We start from the raw sequence: 16,182 nt of genomic DNA, 5'->3' as shown, positions 1-16,182 counted from the left end.
TATGGAGACTGATTTTATTTCTGGGGGAGAAACTGCATTTGAAACAGATGTCGTGTGACTGTGTTTTATTATTATTATTTTTTTTAAACAAAACAGTATAGCTTCCTTCCTCACTCGTCCACAACGGAGTGATCTTGGATCTTCTGCTCCTAAAACACACGGGACCGTCCCCTTGACAACGACTTGCTCTATAAAGGCTCTGCTTCAACTGCAATTGTCTCACTATTGGTCTCACTATTGGTCTCACTATTGGTCTTACTATTGGTCTCACTATTGGTCTTACTATTGCTATCCACTGTGTGTTCTTTGGATAGAAGCTTATCAGATTGTATTTGGTTGTACTGCTTTATGTTCCTAGCTCAACAGTGCAGGAATATCTAACAATACACACATTTAAAAGGAAAAGAATGGCATTAAGAAATGTATAAATATTAGGATGAACGATGTTGGAGTCTGTAGGATAAATATGTATGTGTGATGGGATGTATAGACATGGACAGTGTGGATAGATTATATACTGCTCAAAAAAATAAAGGGAACACTTAAACAACACAATGTAACTCCAAGTCAATCACACTTCTGTGGAATCAAACTGTCCACTTAGGAAGCAACACTGATTGACAATACACTTCACATGCTGTTGTGCCAATGGAATAGACAACAGGTGGGAATTAAAGGCAATTAGCAAGACACCCCCAATAAAGGAGTGGTTCTGCAGGTGGTGACTACAGACCACTTCTCAGGTCCTATGCTTCCTGTTTTGGTCACTTTTGAATGCTGGCGGTGCTTTCACTCTAGTGGTAGCATGAGACGGAGTCTACAACCCACACAAGTGGCTCAGGTAGTGCAGCTCATCCAGGATGGCACATCAATGCGAGCTGTGGCAAGAAGGTTTGCTGTGTCTGACAGCGTAGTGTCCAGAGCATGGAGGAGCTACCAGGAGACAAGCCAGTACATCAGGAGACGTGGAGGAGGCCGTAGGAGGGCAACAACCCAGCAGCAGGACCGCTGCCTCCGCCTTTGTGCAAGGAGGAGCACTGCCAGAGCCCTGCAAAATGACCTCCAGCAGGCCACAAATGTGCATGTGTCTGCTCAAACGGTCAGAAACAGACTCCATGAGGGTGGTATGAGGGCCCGACGTCCACAGGTGGGGGTTGTGCTTACAGCCCAACACCGTGCAGGACGTTTGGCATTTGCCAGAGAACACCAAGATTGGCAAATTCACCACTGGCGCCCTGTGCTCTTCACAGATGAAAGCAGGTTCACACTGAGCACGTGACAGATGTGACAGAGTCTGGAGACGCCGTGGAGAACGTTCTGCTGCCTGCAACATCCTCCAGCATGACCGGTTTGGCGGTGGGTCAGTCATGGTGTGGGGTGGCATTTCTTTGGGGGGCCGCACAGCCCTCCATGTGCTCGCCAGAGGTAGCCTGACTGCCAGTAGGTACCGAGATGAGATCCTCAGAACCCTTGTGAGACCATATGCTGGTGCGGTTGGCCCTGGGTTCCTCCTAATGCAAGACAATGCTAGACCTCATCTGGCTGGAGTGTGTCAGCAGTTCCTGCAAGAGGAAGGCATTGATGCTATGGACTGGCCCGCCCGTTCCCCAGAACTGAATCCAATTGAGCACATCTGGGACATCATGTCTCGCTCCATCCACCAACGCCACGTTGCACCACAGACTGTCCAGAAGTTGGCGGATGCTTTAGTCCAGGTCTGGGAGGAGATCCCCCAGGAGACCATCCGCCACCTCATCAGGAGTATGCCCAGGCGTTGTAGGGAGGTCATACAGGCACGTGGAGGCCACACACACTACTGAGCCTCATTTTGACTTGTTTTAAGGACATTACATCAAAGTTGGATCAGCCTGTAGTGTGGTTTTCCACTTTAATTTTGAGTGGGACTCCAAATCCAGACCTCCATGGGTTGATAAATTTGATTTCCATTGATCATTTCTGTGTGATTTTTGTTGTCAGCACATTCAACTATGTAAAGAAAAAAGTATTTAATAAGAATATTTCATTCATTCAGATCTAGGATGTGTTATTTTAGTGTCCCCTTTATTTTTTTGAGCAGTGTATATAGTATATCTGTAGGATAGAGTATATAGCAAAAGATACATAGGAATGTCCTTGACTAGAACACAGTATATACATATGAAAGATGTGACAGTCCTTTAGTTCAGTTATATAGAATGGGGGTTGTCTTTAGTTCAGTTATATAGAATGGGAGTTGTATTTAGTTCAGGTATATAGAATGGGGGTTGCCTTTAGTTCAGTTATATAGAATGGGAGTTGTCTTTAGTTCAGTTGTATAGAATGGGGGTTGCCTTTAGTTCAGTTATATAGAATGGGGGTTGTCTTTAGTTCAGTTATATAGAATGGGGGTTGTCTTTAGTTCAGTTATATAGAATGGGGGTTGCCTTTAGTTCAGTTATATAGAATGGGGGTTGTCTTTAGTTCAGTTATATAGAATGGGGGTTGTCTTTAGTTCAGTTATATAGAATGGGGGTTGTCTTTAGTTCAGTTATATAGAATGGGGGTTGTCTTTAGTTCCGTTATATAGAATGGGGGTTGCCTTTAGTTCAGTTATATAGAATGGGGGTTGTCTTTAGTTCAGTTATATAGAATGGGGGTTGTCTTTAGTTCAGTTATATAGAATGGGGGTTGTCTTTAGTTCAGTTATATAGAATGGGGGTTGTCTTTAGTTCAGTTATATAGAATGGGGGTTGTCTTTAGTTCAGTTATATAGAATGGGGGTTGCCTTTAGTTCAGTTATATAGAATGGGGGTTGTCTTTAGTTCAGTTATATAGAATGGGGGTTGTCTTTAGTTCAGTTATATAGAATGGGGGTTGTCTTTAGTTCAGTTATATAGAATGGGGGTTGCCTTTAGTTCAGTTATATAGAATGGGGGTTGCCTTTAGTTCAGTTATATAGAATGGGGGTTGTCTTTAGTTCAGTTATATAGAATGGGGGTTGTCTTTAGTTCAGTTGTATAGAATGGGGGTTGTCTTTAGTTCAGTTATATAGAATGGGGGTTGTCTTTAGTTCAGTTATATAGAATGGGGGTTGTCTTTAGTTCAGTTATATAGAATGGGGGTTGTACAAAGGTATTTGTGCCACAATACGGCTGTGGTGGTTAGTCCTCTACACTATACATGATTTAGCCACTTCTATCGTTGTCATGCCTTGTCTTCCTGGACAGTATTCAGCCAGGCTAGTGGCTGGTTATGCTGTGGGACAACTGCCAAGCAGGAGTGAAGGCCTGTTCACCCCGCTATCATCCAGAAGGCGAGGGCAGTACCCGAGCCACTGCCTGTTCACCCCGCTATCATCCAGAAGGCGAGGTCAGTACCCGAGCCACTGCCTGTTCACCCCGCTATCATCCAGAAGGCGAGGTCAGTACCCGAGCCACTTCCTGTTCACCCCGCTATCATCCAGAAGGCGAGGTCAGTACCCGAGCCACTGCCTGTTCACCCCGCTATCATCCAGAAGGCGAGGTCAGTACCCGAGCCACTGCCTGTTCACCCCGCTATCATCCAGAAGGCGAGGTCAGTACCCGAGCCACTGCCTGTTCACCCCGCTATCATCCAGAAGGCGAGGTCAGTACAGGTGCATCAAAACAGGGACCGAGAGACTGAAAAACAGCTTCTATCTCAAGGCCATCAGACTGTTAAACAGCCACCACTAACATTGAGTGGCTGCTGCCAACACACTGACTCAACTCCAGCCACTTTAATAATGGAAATCGATGTAAAATATATCACTAGCTACTTAATATATTGTTTACATACCCTACATTACTCATCTCATATGTATATACTGTACTCTATACCATCTACTGCATCTTGCCTATGCAATTGTTTCTCTCACCACTCACCCCCCCCCCCACCCCACCTCACCTCACCTCACATTCCCTCTGGCAGACCAGCTGTGACCCAGTCCTCTCACCACTCTGCCAGGCCAAGGTACCAACTCACATTCCCTCTGGCAGACCAGCTGTGACCCAAATCACTAGGAGAAGGATCGGGGGAAAGATGACTGCCCAGATGAGAAGACCGATAAGGAGTCCGTTTTAGAGTAGTGTTTCCCACTCCAACGTACTGTTGTGTGGTAATGACATTATAAAGCTGAATATCACATGACAGGAAGAGAGGGTTGACTGAGTAGGAGCGAATGGCATTATAAAGCTGGATATCACATGACAGGAAGAGAGGGTTGACTGAACGAGTAGGAGCGAATGGCATTATAAAGCTGAATATCACATGACAGGAAGAGAGGGTTGACTGAATGAGTAGGAGCGAATGGCATTATAAAGCTGAGTATCACATGACAGGAAGAGAGGGTTGACTGAACGAGTAGGAGCGAATGGCATTATAAAGCTGAATATCACATGACAGGAAGAGAGGGTTGACTGAACGAGTAGGAGCGAATGGCATTATAAAGCTGAATATCACATGACAGGAAGAGAGGGTTGACTGAACGAGTAGGAGCGAATGGCATTGTAAAGCTGAATATCACATGACAGGAAGAGAGGGTTGACTGAACGAGTAGGAGCGAATGGCATTGTAAAGCTGAATATCACATGACAGGAAGAGAGGGTTGACTGAACGAGTAGGAGCGAATGGCATTGTAAAGCTGAATATCACATGACAGGAAGAGAGGGTTGACTGAACGAGTAGGAGCGAATGGCATTCTAAAGCTGAATATCACATGACAGGAAGAGAGGATTGACTGAATGAGTAGAAGCAAAAAGAGACCGCTCATAATGAAGTTTCAGATGGCCAAGTTAGTAGTCTATAGACAATATGAATATTGTTATTGCTATTTTAATGGCATCCAACAAATGTAATTGGATTCGGTGTTATGGTCAGATTACATGAAAACAGAGCTCTTCGGACAGGGTTTGGTGTTGAAAGAAAGGATGTGATAAGCAGAAAAGAAACCCCCCCCCACACCTACTGTAAAATATGGTGGTGGATCTTTGATGTTTTGGGGATATTTTGCTTCCACTGGTCCTGAGGTCCTTGTTAGGGTCAACGGCATCATGAACTTTACCCAGTACCAGAACATTTTAGCCAAAAAAACCTGGTTTCCTCTGCCTGCAAGTGGATCTTCCAGCAAGATAATAGCACACATGAAATTTCACAAAGAAATTGACGACTAAATCAACATTTTCGCAATGGTCATCTGAGCCTCATGGACGGTCCATGGACGGTCCATTGAAGAGGACGGTCCATAAGAGCAGACGAAGGATATCAAGGATCTGGACAGATTCTGTATGGAGGAATAAGGTCTAAGATTCCTCCCAAAGTTTTCTCTAATCTCAGTAGAGATTTTATAGGAAAAAGACTCGGTGCAGTTATCATGGCGAGGTGTTGAAAACAAGGGGTGACAATAATTTTGACCTCTTTTTTTTTCCAGGGAGAAAAACGCATTACTTGTTTAACAAAAATGTCTTTCTCTGAGAAATTGTGTTTGTATAAAACAATATAATTTCACAATTTTTAGAGCAAATAAAGCAGATTTTTTTTTATACAGCATTTTTCACTCATCTTTATCAACGGTGCCAATAATTTTGGACCTGATTAGGCTATTTATTTTACCTTTATTTAACTAGGCAAGTCAGTTGAGAACAAATTCTTGTTTTCAATGACGGCCTATGTTGGTCTCAATACGTTAGTCTGCCTGTTCAGGGGCAGAACGACAGATTTGTATCTTGTCAGCTCAGGGGTTTGAACTTGAAACCTTCTGGTTACTAGTCCAACACTAACCACTAGGCTACGTGCTGGTTACTAGTCCAACGCTCTAACCACTAGGCTACCTGCTGGTTACTAGTCCAACGCTCTAACCACTAGGCTACCTGCTGGTTACTAGTCCAACACTCTAACCACTAGTCTACCTGCTGGTTACTAGTCCAACGCTCTAACCACTAGGCTACCTGCTGGTTACTAGTCCAACACTCTAACCACTAGGCTACCTGCTGGTTACTAGTCCAACGCTCTAACCACTAGGCTACCTGCTGGTTACTAGTCCAACGCTCTAACCACAAGGCTACCTGCTGGTTACTAGTCCAACGCTCTAACCACTAGGCTACCTGCTGTTAGAGTGTTGGACTAGTAACCAGCAGGTAGCCTAGTGGTTAGAGTGTTGGGCTAGTAACCAGCAGATAGCCTAGTGGTTAGAGTGTTGGACTAGTAACCAGCAGATAGCCTAGTGGTTAGAGTGTTGGACTAGTAACCAACAGGTAGCCTAGTGGTTAGAGTGTTGGACTAGTAACCAGCAGATAGCCTAGTGGTTAGAGTGTTGGACTAGTAACCAGCAGATAGCCTAGTGGTTAGAGCGTTGGGCCAGTAACCAACAGGTAGCCTAGAATCCCCGAGCTGACAAGGTACAAATCTGTTGTTCTGCCCCTGAACAGGCAGTTAACTCACTGTTACTAGGCCGTCATTGAAAATAAGAATGTGTTCTTAACTGACTAGTTAAATAAAGGGAAAATCAAAAAAATACATGTGTCATTTCTGTCCACAATGAGACATCAGACACACATCAACTGGTAATTGGCTGGTAAGATATTAACGTATATGCGTTTAGTCCCTATTTCTGTTTTTTTAATTACATTTTTTTCGGTCTAACAATTTAAACGAATGACTACACAGACAGGACTAGAATTATATATATATATATATATATATATTTGTTTTCAAATGTGAGACTACAGTAGCCCATGGTTATCGCTCCACTGCACGTCATCAGCCATTCAAATACAGAACAATGCCATTGATGTACAGAGCAACAATGTAGCCACTCGAGAACATGACGACGGCATTGTCTTTCCACGGTCGTTCCGCCAGCCGGGACCCGACAAGCGCCATCCACTGGTGAGTCCCTCTGCTGTGATAATGAAGCCTAGTGTTACCATGGTAATACATTGTATAAGTACCAGCGCCATTTATGTAACCACCACACTACTCCAGACGAATCCCGTCTCCTAAATGATGTTGGTTTAAGGCTACAACCAGACAAGCGCCCAAACCGGCCGGAGGGTTCTGAATTCGGTAGACAGAGAGACAGAGAGACACTGCGCGACAGAGAGAGACAGAGAGAGAGAGAGAGAGAGGAAAGGGAGATAGTCAATGGCATTATTAAAGGAGGGGTGGACGCTGTTGATCCTTGACGTCATGCTGTGGAATGGAACGGTGGGAGTGACTTTAGTGCTCGTGCTGCAGCAGCAGGCGGAGAGAGAGACAGAATGACGGCAGGCGGATGAGAGGAGCACAGACTCCGTCTGGCGGGCATGTTTATCACACAGGGAAAATAAAAACACGAAACACACAGAGACACAAAGGACCAGTGGGGATTAAACAAATAATGACGGGAGACAGTGACTTAAAATACACGGTGAGTTGATGCCTATGTGGATGTAACACTATATATATCTGGATATAGTTTATGCTGTCATTCTTTTTCCTTCCGTTAGGCAGGTGCACCCGGTTGGTCCGGTAGATTTGCATGTCGAGTCTATGCACGGTTTTGGATTAATTTGTTATTATATTCGCTAGATAACCTATACCGTAGCCTATGATGAGATTGGCAAATGCAAGTGATATTTGTGGAGAATGGTACAAAGAGATATCAATCTCAACAGTGTGGCCTTTTTTTAAGGTAAACACCGTGTGATTTTTTTTTTGGGGGGGGGGGGCCAGGGTGAACCGAATGTGATATTTTATAGGCCCCCCCGTCGTTGTTTTTCTGTCATGAAAGGAACAGAGCATTGTCGTTTCATGAGGATGGTAGGACCTAGGCTACACAACGTAGGCTACACGCTCTGAGTAATGTGATGATTCAATTCGGGGAGCAGCCTACAGTACGTAACCTTTAGTGTAAAGACAGTCTCATACAACACGGTAGTCTACGTAACATGTCGTTGAGCATAGGAATAGACCACGCGTAAAAAAAAACACACACACAATGCATCCAGAAAACACAATATAGATGTTGTGTAATCACACTCCTGCTATAGCACGAGACATACCTGATACCTGTCGCTCCATACATTATTTGTAACCTTAATGTGACTTTGTTTATTTCTGCGACACAAAACGCACAGATAGGCAGGCCTGCATTTAACTGTGCACCGATTTAATAGATTGTTCTGCCTTCTTTTGTCGACGACCAGCATCTATAGGATATATATATATTTATATACAGTATATAAAACCGTTGGACCATGGTTTATAGGCCTGAGTAAACGATAGGTATCGCTGTAATAATAGTCAGACGTCGTTGTGTGTCTTGAGTTCAGTCGTCATTTCAAATGGCTCCGCGTATCATGATAAAGTAACACATTACTTGTAAAGGCCTTCATTGTCAGGAGGATGTGGTTGCTGGATCACTGCTATGGAATTGCAGCCCTGTTATTTCCTTTCTGTGAAGTGATTGGCTAGCCGCGTTGTTCTGTGACAGTCTATTGGCTATAATGATGCTGGGACATGTCATCGACGTCCTCATATTTTCCATTTCATCTGTTGACAATGGCTCTCGTCTGTCTGTCTGTCTGTCTGTCTGTCTCTCTTGTCTGTCTGTCTGTCTGTCTGTCTGTCTGTCTGTCTGTCTCTCTTGTCTGTCTGTCTGTCTCGTCTGTCTGTCTGTCTGTCTGTCTGTCTGTCTGTCTGTCTGTCTGTCTGTCTGTCTCTCTTGTCTGTCTGTCTGTTATTGTGTACACCTAGCTACATTGTGTATTCTAGTTGCATGAGGTACCGCATATCTGTTCAAGTGTTGTGTTGTTGTCTAGTATTTCCATAGCATAGGGTTTTGTGAATCTGACTAGCGTAGTGTTTACTATATATACGTTTACACCATGTGTTGATGCTTCACCACCTGAGGCCACCCACCTGACCATACCAGTACTTGGATCCATCCACCTGACCATACCAGTACCTGGGTCCATCCACCTGACCATACCAGTACCTGGATCCACCCACCTGACCATACCAGTACCTGGATCCATCCACCTGACCATACCAGTACCTGGATCCATCCACCCACCTGACCATACCAGTACCTGGATCCATCCACCTGACCATACCAGTACCTGGATCCATCCACCTGACCATACCAGTACCTGGGTCCATCCACCTGACCATACCAGTACCTGGGTCCATCCACCTGACCATACCAGTACCTGGATCCATCCACCTGACCAGTACCTGGATCCACCCACCTGACCATACCAGTACCTGGATCCATCCATCCACCTGACCATACCAGTACCTGGATCCATCCACCTGACTATACCAGTACCTGGATCCATCCACCTGACCATACCAGTACCTGGATCCATCCATCCACCTGACCATACCAGTACCTGGATCCATCCATCCACCTGACTATACCAGTACCTGGATCCATCCACCTGACCATACCAGTACCTGGATCCATCCATCCACCTGACCATACCAGTACCTGGGTCCACCCACTTGACCATACCAGTACCTGGATCCATCCACCTGACTATACCAGTACCTGGATCCATCCACCTGACCATACCAGTACCTGGGTCCATCCACCTGACCATACCAGTACCCGGATCCATCCACCTGACCATACCAGTACCTGGGTCCCTCCACCCACTTGACCATACCAGTACCTGGATCCATCCATCCACCTGACCATACCAGTACCTGGGTCCATCCACCTGACCATACCAGTACCTGGGTCCATCCACCTGACCATACCAGTACCTGGGTCCACCCACTTGACCATACCAGTACCTGGATCCATCCACCTGACCATACCAGTACCTGGGTCCATCCACCTGACCATACCAGTACCTGGGTCCATCCACCTGACCATACCAGTACCTGGGTCCACCCACCTGACCATACCAGTACCTGGATCCAGCCACCTGACCATACCAGTACCTGGGTCCATCCACCTGACCATACCAGTACCTGGATCCATCCACCTGACCATACCAGTACCTGGATCCATCCACCTGACCATACCAGTACCTGGGTCCATCCATCCACCTGACCATACCAGTACCTGGGTCCATCCACCTGACCATACCAGTACCTGGATCCATCCACCTGACCATACCAGTACCTGGATCCATCCACCTGACCATACCAGTACCTGGATCCATCCACCTGACCATACCAGTACCTGGATCCAGCCACCTGACCATACCAGTACCTGGATCCATCCACCTGACCATACCAGTACCTGGGTCCATCCATCCACCTGACCATACCAGTACCTGGGTCCATCCACCTGACCATACCAGTACCTGGATCCACCCACCCACTCCAGACACTAACTATTATGTAATAATTATACTGATTGAATGGCATACAACCTTAGAAATATAATTACTTCTGTGTTTCTGTCTACAACATGGACTCCAACTAGTTAAATATAATGACATCTGTGTCTCTGTCTACAACATGGACTCCAACTAGTTAAATATAATGACTTCTGTGTCTCTGTCTACAACATGGACTCCAACTATTTAAATATAATGACATCTATGTCTCTGTCTACAACATGGACTCCAACTAGTTAAGACTCAGACTTCTTACCTAGGAACCTCTGCCATGGTCATTCCCCTGTTTTCTGTGTTCCGTGTCTGAGTGTGTGAGTGTGTGTGTGTGTGTGTGTGTGTGCATAGCAGGGTCTCATCCTATTCTAGATTTAGGTCAGGTCCCAGCAGCATGCATTAGAGTGATGTGAGATCATGTAGTGGGCAGAGGGGGGTTGGTAGAGGGGCGGAGGGGGGTTGGCAGAGGGGTGGAGGGGGGTTGGTGGGGGTTGGCAGAGGGGGGTTGGTAGAGGGGCGGAGGGGGGTTGGCAGAGGGGTGGAGGGGGGTTGGTGGGGGTTGGCAGAGGGGGGTTGGTGGAGGGGTGGAGGGGGGTTGGTGGGGGTTGGCAGAGGGGGGTTGGTGGAGGGGTGGAGGGGGGTTGACGGAGGGGGGTTGGCAGAGGGGTGGAGGGGGGTTGGCAGAGGGGTGGAGGTGGGTTGGTGGAGGGGCGGAGGTGGGGTGTGTGGGGGATTGTGGGGACTTTCACAAAGAGGGAGGATAAACCTGAAGAAGAAACGCTCGGACGGTAGCACCACCTAGCTATGAATGCCCTTTTCATAATGCATTATAAGCACAGTTATAATGCCTTATGAGCTACTTATAATGCATTAAAAGGTTGTGGTGGTGTTTAGAGAGTGGAGCCTATAGCAGGTTATAACCAGTATATGTCAGGTGTATAACAGGTGTCTAGAGAGTGGAGCCTATAGCAGGTTATAACCAGTATATGTCAGGTGTATAACAGGTGTCTAGAGAGTGGAGCCTATAGCAGGTTATAACCAGTAAATGTCAGGTGTATAACAGGTGTCTAGAGAGTGGAGCCTATAGCAGGTTATAACCAGTAAATGTCAGATGTATAACAGGTGTCTAGAGAGTGGAGCCTATAGCAGGTTATAACCAGTATATTTCAGGTGTATAACAGGTGTCTAGAGAGTGGAGCCTATGGCAGGTTATAACCAGTATATGTCAGGTGTATATGTCAGGTGTATAACAGGTGTCTAGAGAGTGGAGCCTATGGCAGGTTATGACCAGTATATGGCAGGTGTATAACAGGTGTCTAGAGAGTGGAGCCTATGGCAGGTTATGACCAGTATATGTCAGGTGTATAACAGGTGTCTAGAGAGTGGAGCCTATGGCAGGTTATAACCAATATATGTCAGGTGTATAACAGGTGTCTAGAGAGTGGAGCCTATAGCAGGTTATAACCAGTATATGTCAGGTGTATAACAGGTGTCTAGAGGATGTAGCCTATAGCAGGTTATAACCAGTATATGTCAGGTGTATGACAGGTGTCTAGAGGATGTAGCCTATAGCAGGTTATAACCAGTAAATGTCAGGTGTATAACAGGTGTCTAGAGAGTGGAGCCTATAGCAGGATATAACCAGTATATGTCAGGTGTATAACAGGTGTCTAGAGAGTGGAGCCTATAGCAGGTTATAACCAGTATATGTCAGGTGTATAACAGGATGTAGCCTATAGCAGGTTATAACCAGTATATGTCAGGTGTATAACAGGTGTCTAGGCACCTGACTATGCTGACTAAGCCTACAGGGCATTAGCCGGGTTCTAGATTGGTTGTTGCTGTATAGCCACAGTAACTGCTATGGCTGTTTTCATGCATAGTTGGCAAGACAGCACAAATAGATCTGATGCCAGGCTAGCAGGGCATGCTTCTTCTCTTAGGTCTGGACTGTACCACTGTGCTGTGGACATGGGGGTTGTTCTCCTTGGTCTGGACTCTGGACTGTACCACTGTGCTGTGGACATGGGGGTTGTTCTCCTTGGTCTGGACTCTGGACTGTACCACTGTGCTGTGGACATGGGAGTTCTTCTCCTTGGTCTGGACTCTGGACTGTACCACTGTGCTGTGGACATGGGGGTTCTTCTCCTTGGTCTGGACTGTACCACTGTGCTGAGGACATGGGGGTTCTTCTCCTTGGTCTGGACTGTACCACTGTGCTGAGGACATGGGGGTTCCTTGGTCTGGACTGTACCACTGTGCTCAGTGTGCTGTGGACATGGAGACTCCGGGGACGCTGCTTGGCCTCGGATCAGACATCCCAGTGAATTCTAGCTCCGTTGCTCCTCGCTCCACAAAGAGACCCATCGGAATGACCCATTGTGGCTTTGTGAATGGATTCCTGTTCGCCTCGGTTCAGCACCAAGGAACTCTTCTGAGTGATTCAAGAGGAGAGAATCCATAAAGTCTAACCGCCTGGTCCCAGATCTGTTTGCAAGACAGCATCAACAGATCTGGGAACAGGCTACTAGAATAATATGCGAGACCTAGAAATGTTTTTTTTTTTGTGTGTAGTATTTTAATGTTTGACCTTTATTTAACTAGGCAAGTGAGTTGAGAACAAATTCGTATTTACAATGACAGCCTAGGAACAGTGGGTTAACCGCCTGTTAACTGCCTGCAGAACGACAGAGGGAGAGGGATTTGAACTTGCAACCTTCCGGCTACTAGTCGAACGCTATAACCACTAGGCTACCCTGCCGCCCCATTGGTGTCTCCAGGGAAAGTTCATGCCCTGGAGGACTTTGTCTGCGTTCCCAAAACGGCACCTTTATTCCGCCCGTTTCAAATCAACGTTCTGATCCTCATCCTTTTTGTGTTGTAACCGTTCTGAGGTTGTGGGTCGCCATAGTGATCAAACCGCTAACGTTTCAACGCTGGACTGGACCACTTCTGACTGTTAGGCTGGTCCCAGATCTGTTTATAAGGATGTTATGGTGAGACTCAGGACATGTTGCTGTCTGTTAGGCTGGTCCCAGATCTGTTTATAAGGATGTTATGGTGAGACTCAGGACATGTTGCTGTCTGTTAGGCTGGTCCCAGATCTGTTTATAAGGATGTTATGGTGAGACTCAGGACATGTTGCTGTCTGTTAGGCTGGTCCCAGATCTGTTTATAAGGATGTTATGGTGAGACTCAGGACATGTTGCTGTCTGTTAGGCTGGTCCCAGATCTGTTTATAAGGATGTTATGGTGAGACTCAGGGGAATGTTGCTGTCTGTTAGGCTGGTCCCAGATCTGTTTATAAGGATGTTATGGTGAGACTCAGGACATGTTGCTGTCTGTTAGGCTGGTCCCAGATCTGTTTATAAGGATGTTATGGTGAGACTCAGGACATGTTGCTGTCTGTTAGGCTGGTCCCAGATCTGTTTATAAGGATGTTATGGTGAGACTCAGGGCATGTTGCTGTCTGTTAGGCTGGTCCCAGATCTGTTTATAAGGATGTTATGGTGAGACTCAGGACATGTTGCTGTCTGTTAGGCTGGTCCCAGATCTGTTTATAAGGATGTTATGGTGAGACTCAGGACATGTTGCTGTCTGTTAGGCTGGTCCCAGATCTGTTTATAAGGATGTTATGGTGAGACTCAGGACATGTTGCTGTCTGTTAGGCTGGTCCCAGATCTGTTTATAAGGATGTTATGGTGAGACTCAGGACATGTTGCTGTCTGTTAGGCTGGTCCCAGATCTGTTTATAAGGATGTTATGGTGAGACTCAGGACATGTTGCTGTCTGTTAGGCTGGTCCCAGATCTGTTTATAAGGATGTTATGGTGAGACTCAGGGGAATGTTGCTGTCTGTTAGGCTGGTCCCAGATCTGTTTATAAGGATGTTATGTTGAGACTCAGGACATGTTGCTGTCTGTTAGGCTGGTCCCAGATCTGTTTATAAGGATGTTATGTTGAGACTCAGGACATGTTGCTGTCTGTTAGGCTGGTCCCAGATCTGTTTATATGGATGTTATGGTGAGACTCAGGACATGTTGCTGTCTGTTAGGCTGGTCCCAGATCTGTTTATATGGATGTTATGGTGAGACTCAGGACATGTTGCTGTCTGTTAGGCTGGTCCCAGATCTGTTTATATGGATGTTATGGTGAGACTCAGGACATGTTGCTGTCTGTTAGGCTGGTCCCAGATCTGTTTATAAGGATGTTATGGTGAGACTCAGGACATGTTGCTGTCTGTTAGGCTGGTCCCAGATCTGTTTATAAGGATGTTATGTTGAGACTCAGGACATGTTGCTGTCTGTTAGGCTGGTCCCAGATCTGTTTATATGGATGTTATGGTGAGACTCAGGACATGTTGCTGTCTGTTAGGCTGGTCCCAGATCTGTTTATATGGATGTTGTCACATGTAGTGATGCCTCCTCTTAGAGGAAGTGGATGTTGTTTTGTATGTAGTGATTTGTTATTTCTGTCGATGACAGCCATGAGGGTTGAATGAGAAACGTCTGTATAAATCTGTGAGGGCTGAATGAGAAACGTCTGTATAAATCTGTGAGGGTTGAATGAGAAACGTCTGTATAAATCTGTGAGGGTTGAATGAGAAACGTCTGTATAAATCTGTGGGGGTTGAATGTTGAAACGTCTGTATAAATCTGTGAGGGTTGAATGAGAAACGTCTGTATAAATCTGTGAGGGTTGAATGAGAAACGTCTGTATAAATCTGTGAGGGTTGAATGAGAAACGTCTGTATAAATCTGTGAGCGCTGAATGAGAAACGTCTGTATAAATCTGTGAGGGTTGAATGAGAAACGTCTGTATAAATCTGTGAGGGTTGAATGAGAAACGTCTGTATAAATCTGTGAGGATTGAATGAGAAACGTCTGTATAAATCTGTGAGCGCTGAATGAGAAACGTCTGTATAAATCTGTGAGGGCTGAATGAGAAACGTCTGTATAAATCTGTGAGGGCTGAATGAGAAACGTCTGTATAAATCTGTGAGGGTTGAATGAGAAACGTCTGTATAAATCTGTGAGGGTTGAATGAGAAACGTCTGTATAAATCTGTGGGGGTTGAATGTTGAAACGTCTGTATAAATCTGTGAGGGTTGAATGAGAAACGTCTGTATAAATCTGTGAGGGTTGAATGTTGAAACGTCTGTATAAATCTGTGAGGGCTGAATGAGAAACGTCTGTATAAATCTGTGAGGGTTGAATGAGAAACGTCTGTATAAATCTGTGAGCGCTGAATGAGAAACGTCTGTATAAATCTGTGAGGGTTGAATGAGAAACGTCTGTATAAATCTGTGAGGGTTGAATGAGAAACGTCTGTATAAATCTGTGAGCGCTGAATGAGAAACGTCTGTATAAATCTGTGAGGGTTGAATGAGAAACGTCTGTATAAATCTGTGAGGGTTGAATGAGAAACGTCTGTATAAATCTGTGAGGATTGAATGAGAAACGTCTGTATAAATCTGTGAGCGCTGAATGAGAAACGTCTGTATAAATCTGTGAGGGCTGAATGAGAAACGTCTGTACAAATCTGTGAGGGCTGAATGAGAAACGTCTGTATAAATCTGTGAGGGTTGAATGAGAAACGTCTGTATAAATCTGTGAGGGTTGAATGAGAAACGTCTGTATAAATCTGTGGGGGTTGAATGTTGAAACGTCTGTATAAATCTGTGAGGGTTGAATGAGAAACGTCTGTATAAATCTGTGAGGGTTGAATGTTGAAACGTCTGTATAAATCTGTGAGGGCTGAATGAGAAACGTCTGTATAAATCTGTGAGGGTTGAATGAGAAACGTCTGTATAAATCTGTGAGCGCTGAATGAGAAACGTCTGTATAAATCTGTGAGGGTTG

The 16,182-nt window shown here is 45.5% G+C and overlaps 1 protein-coding gene across 2 annotated transcripts in view; it reads left to right on the top strand.

Moving 5' to 3' along the window:
- Nucleotides 1–6,969: 6,969 nt before the first annotated feature.
- Nucleotides 6,970–16,182, top strand: part of otud7a (OTU deubiquitinase 7A) — a 126,016-nt gene continuing 116,803 nt past the window's right edge. For both annotated transcript variants that reach the window (XM_036963346.1, XM_036963345.1), the window contains exon 1: nucleotides 6,970–7,402. The gene's annotated coding sequence lies outside the window, so the exon portion shown is untranslated. The remainder of the gene's footprint in view (nucleotides 7,403–16,182) is intronic.

This window comes from Oncorhynchus mykiss, chromosome 26 (genome assembly GCF_013265735.2).
Source record: "Oncorhynchus mykiss isolate Arlee chromosome 26, USDA_OmykA_1.1, whole genome shotgun sequence".
Classification (NCBI taxonomy): Eukaryota; Metazoa; Chordata; class Actinopteri; order Salmoniformes; family Salmonidae; genus Oncorhynchus; species Oncorhynchus mykiss.
Note: the sequence above shows the minus strand (reverse complement) of the source record. Positions and strands in the feature narration are given on the sequence as shown.